Genomic DNA, 5,583 nt, shown 5'->3' with positions numbered 1-5,583 from the left:
TCTATAAGATATTTTTCTGAAACTAAGTCTTGAACATATCTCTTTTTCTTATCCAATTGATTTTTCTGAGTTAGGTTTTTTTATTTCAAAAGGCGATTTTGCCTTGAGAGAAGTCCGAGCTAAGAGTTAATAAGATCGAATATTTTACCATTTTTTTTAGATTTTGATGTTGTTAACTCATTGACCTTACAAATCTTTAAAATCAATCACATGGAGACTATGTCATATTCATGCTTTGATTTAAAAAAAAAAACACTCTGCCTTCATTCATTTTTTTTTCTAGTCTTTTTAGTCTTTTCCTCCTCCTTTTTGTGATGTCAAAAGGGGGAGTAGTATTTGTAATATTTTTTTTTTGTTTTATTTAGATTTGATTATTTAATTATTTTCCATCATAAAAAAGGAGGATATTATTGTGAATCTATTTTCAGTGAATATGATTTTGATGATGCCAAACACTTTTGTTTCTCTATGATTGCCTTGCCTACTAACATTTCAGGTCCACAAGATCAGACTGTAATTTAAACCAGCTCAAAATTGGATATACTAGGTCTGAGTCAATTTGTAAATTTTTTTCCCTTTCTTGAGTCTATTGTACATGATGTGGTTCATGCTGCTAAGTAACCTTGCACACACACACATACACACTTGGGGAAATTTTTTTGACTACTTTTATAGTTTTCTATTTTTACTCACATCATTCAAGATGATCCAAAAATTATCCTAGATGATCTGTTAAAAATAGAAACCCTAATTTGGGCATCCTAGTTATGGCAGTCGTCATTAAGCACATCGTTCTGGATGATTTTTGTATCGATCGGGATGATAGGCTCAAATAAAAAAGAATCAGCAACGAGATATATTTAGGTATTATTTATTTTTGGACATCATCCTAGATGATGAAACTTAATTATGCCTAAATTAATATGGTAATTAAGAAAAAATTTAAGGTTTGATTGCTCAATCATATCATCTTCGACAATCATAGGATCGGCTTGGACGATCAGTTCAAAAAACCTTAATTGTTCCTGGATGATCAACATCGGCCAGCTACATTTCAAGGTGATGGTCTGGATGATGTTCCTCAAATTTGAACTAATCATCCGGTATGATCGTGAGATCATCCCACATGATCAAGCTATTTTTCATCATCCAGTTATCCATCTAGGCCGATACTCTAGATGATATTCAAAGATTTGAAAAAATCATACAGGATGATATATTATCATCCGGGATGATTTGAACAATTTCCTCTAATCAACTAGACTTTCCTGAATTGTCCTGATTGAATTGAGTTGATTTTATACTAATCATACAGGATAATAAGCTGATTGTCCGAGACGACAAGGTCGGTATGTTGCAATTAATGAGCTATTATAAAGCTCTTCTATTTAAGAGCAGTTGTTCTGCCCTTTAGAACATCTTTTGCTGCTATTTTGACCTGAGAGAGCCAAGAGGAGAGGGAGAACAAGGGGGAGAGAGAGAGAGAGAGGATCTTACGAGGGGGAGTTTGTGAGGGGGTTCATAAAGGTTGCTCTAAGCAAGGACACACCATCATCTTCTTGAGTCATTGTCCTTAGTTGAGTATTTTAGAGAGGTAAACTTCAGCATCTGATCAAGGTTCTCTATCTGCTTTGGGAGGAAGCAAAAGGAGTTGAGTTCTCTGCCTGCTTCTGGAGGAAGCAACAGGAGTTGGGTTCTCTGCCTTACCTGGGTTGGTGGAAAGGAGGTTTCTAAAGGCTTCTCCGCCTTACTATGGAGGAAAAAGGAGAGACATTGAGTTTTGTGCAATACTTGGTGGGAACCTCCAGGGTGTGGACGTAGGTCATGTTGACCGAACCAATATAAATTTTAGTATTCTTTATTACTACTTCCACATTTAATTTCCATACTTTTATTTCTATGGTGAATCATGTTTTTTGTTTTAAGATTGTGTTTTGATCGAAAGATTTTTTAAAATATCAATTCATCCCTTTTTTGGTTAGCCTTGGGACTAGTCCATAAAGGCTTAACATCCCTAACAAACATTCACCTTTTTCTAAGGAAGGTAAGAGATGAGTTACTCATTATTTAGATATATATTGATGATATACTTTTTGGATCTTCTAATAAAAGGCTATGTGATGAATTTTCTAAAATAATAAGTAAGAAATTTGAATTGAGTGTGATGGGAGAATTTTTCTACTTTTTAGGGTTTATCATAAAATAATTGGATGATGGAACCTTTTTAAGTTAATTGAAGAATATAAAGACATCTTGAGGAAATATAAAATGGATAATGCTATAGAAATAAATACTCCCATGACCTCCAGTGTTTAGTTAGATAAGGACCTAAATGGAAAATCTGTTGATCAAAAGAAGTACATATGAATGATTGGATTATTAATTTACCTGAGAGTTAGTTGACTTGATATAGTGTTTATTTTTTGCCTCTGTGTAAGATTTCAAGCTGATCCTAAAGAATTACACCATACTGCAGTTAAGAAAATTATTATATATTTCTTAGGGACCTAAAATTTAAGAATCTAGTATCCTAGACATAGCGCTTCTTTTGAGATTATTTGATATTTTGATTCTGATTTTACAAAAAGTAGGGTGGATAGAAAGAGCACTTTTGGGACTTGCTAAACCATAGGACAATCATTAGTCTTCAGGTCTAGTAGAAAACAAAACTCTATTGCACTTTCCACTACTAAAGCTGAGTACATTGCCTTAGGGAATTGTGTGGCCCAAATCCTTTGGTTGAAGCAATAAATTCTAGATTTAGGATTACTTGTAGGCACAATTTCAATCTTTTGTGATATCACTAGTTCCATCTGCATCTTTAAGAATCATATCCAATATTCAAGGACCAAACATATTGACATAAGGCATCATTTTATCAAAGACCATGTGACTAAATGAGACAAAGAGTTACATCATGTGGAAACTGAGAATCAACTGGCTGGCCTCTTTACTAAATCATTAGCCTTCGATACATTCCGCATCTTAAGGGCCAGATTTGGTGTGATTGACATAAATGCATGAACTTGATGCTTACTGATTTATGAATTTTATTTTTTTATCTGTTATTTATTATTATTATTTTCTTTCTATTGACTTTAATTTTAGTTGTTTATTTTTTTTATTCTTTTCATGTTTTCATTTATGTCATTTTCTTTTATTTTTCTTTCTCTTCTTTCTTTTTGATTACTATTGAGATGATATTTTGTGCCTTATTTTGGTTTTTTTAAATTTTTAGTCAATGAATGACATCCCTAAATCAATTAAAGGGAGAAACATCGTTGATTGTTTCCCTTCCTCTAACTTCTTTAGCGGTATAATTTTCTTTTCTAAACAAAAGTCTATCTCGAATTAACAACTGGACTTTGAGATTGAGATCTTTTTTATCTTGCTATAATAATCTATCTTATATAAATAATGTTCAAAGTCATTAAATCACATTTAAATTTTTTTAATCTTATCATTGCAGTTATCATATGAATTTGATTCTTCTTTGTGGTTTACTCTTCCTTATATTAGAAAGTGAATTTTTCTTTTCCAATATCTAGAAGATATTCTCACAACTGAGAGTATTTAAAAGGTTCGAATGGGATCTTGCTTTCAAAAATATTAAGGGCATAAAATGATCCCAAAAAGAAGAAAAACTTAAAAGATGCACAATGACTGCCAAAAAATTAAAAGATATACAAAGTGTATAAAAAATTAAAAGATGCGCAAAGTTTGCCAATCAATTGATAAGAGGCATAAAATGAGCCCACAAAATGCAAGATTCCTTCTCTTTCAAACCTTTAAATCTTAGAAGAATTCATGTGTCACTTGATATTTTCAAAGGCTTGTGTTCAAAATTCATGATTGTGACTAAATATTTTGATATATTATTCTATAAGGTATTTTTCTACAACTAAGTTTTGAATGAATCTCTTTTTCATATCCAATTAATTTTCTTAAGTTAGATCTTTGTTTTTGAAAGATGGTTTGCCCTGTGAGAAGTCCAAGCTAGGGATAATAGGATCGGTTGTTCTATCATTTTTTGGATTTTGATAATGTTAACTTGTTGATTCTTACAAATTTTTAATTCAATCACATGAAAAATTTATCATGTTCGTGCTTTGATAAAAAAAATCTTTGTTTTCGTTCCTTTTGTCATTATTATCCTTTTTTGTTATTTTATTTTTTTCTTATATTTTATTTTCTTGTGTTATTTTTCTATGATGTAGTTTATTTCTTTTTGATAGTTTTTGTTCTATTTTTCTTTTATAGTTCCCTCCTTTTTGTGATATCAAAAGAGGGAGTTGTGGTAGTATTTTATGTTGCTTCATTGTACTATTGTCTATTTAGTGTTTGTACCATCAGTTTGTTATTAAAATTTGAACTTCTTGATTCACATTATTTTTCCTAGTGATGTTTCAATTAAAATACTTAAATTATTTTTTTTCATCATTAAAAAGTGGGAGATTATTACGAATATGGATTCAGGAACTATAATTTTGACAATCATTTCTAATACTTCTATTTTTTCTACAACTACCTTGCCTACTAACATTTCAGGTCCACAAGGTCAATTGCCAATCAAGCTAACTCAAGAGTAGGTAGAATATGAGTGAGTCAGTTTGTAAGTGAAGATCAAGGGTTTTTACCTTTTATTGAGTAAATTGTAATAAAGTGGGTCCTGATGCTAAGTAACCTTGCACACACACACACACTCAAGAAAAATTCTATCTATTTTTAGAGTTTTTTTTTTTTGATCATATTATACGGAATAATCTAAAATCATCCTGGATGATCGATTAAAAAGAGAAATTCTAATTAGGGCATCATGGTTAAGGCAGCCACAATTAAGCAAAATGTCTTGGAAGATATTAGAATTATCCTGAACGATAGGATAAAATTAGAATGAATCAGCCGCCATATCTTTTTAGGCATGTTTTATTTTTGGACATCATCCTAAATGATGCAGTTCAATTATGCCTAAATTAGTTTGATAATTGAGAAAAGTAATTAAGGTTTGATTGCTCGATCATATCATCCTGGACAATTACGGGATCATCAAGGACAATCAGTTAAACAAACCTTAGTTTCTTCCTGGATGATTAGAACGATGTACGGGAAATTGTATTGTTTTGAACTAATCATTCGGGATGATTCAAAATCATTTTGGATGTGGATGATCAATTATTTTTTTATCATCTAGACATGCTATCAATGTGATATTCTGGACGATATTTGATATTTTGAACTAATCATTCAGGATGATTGTAAAATCATCCTGAATAATTTATTTAGTTTTCTATTATCCAAAGAAGTAATCAAGGCAATATTGTGCATGATACTTAATGATTTTAAACTAATCATATAGGACGATGTCCTTTCATCCTAGACGATCAGAATAAATAAGTTGTTTAATAATCCAGACTCTCCTAGATCATCCTAGTTAATTATACTCAATTTGTACTTATCATACAAAACGATACATTGATCATAGTAGATGATCTATGTCAGTTTATTATAATTAAGAGAAAATTTGGAGCTCTTCTATATAAGACCCCTTTTTTTACCTAATATTGTACCTTTTGCTGCTGTCCT

This window comes from Dendrobium catenatum, unplaced genomic scaffold (genome assembly GCF_001605985.2).
Source record: "Dendrobium catenatum unplaced genomic scaffold, ASM160598v2 fragScaff_scaffold_986, whole genome shotgun sequence".
NCBI lineage: Eukaryota > Viridiplantae > Streptophyta > Magnoliopsida > Asparagales > Orchidaceae > Dendrobium > Dendrobium catenatum.
This window is presented reverse-complemented; position numbering follows the sequence as displayed.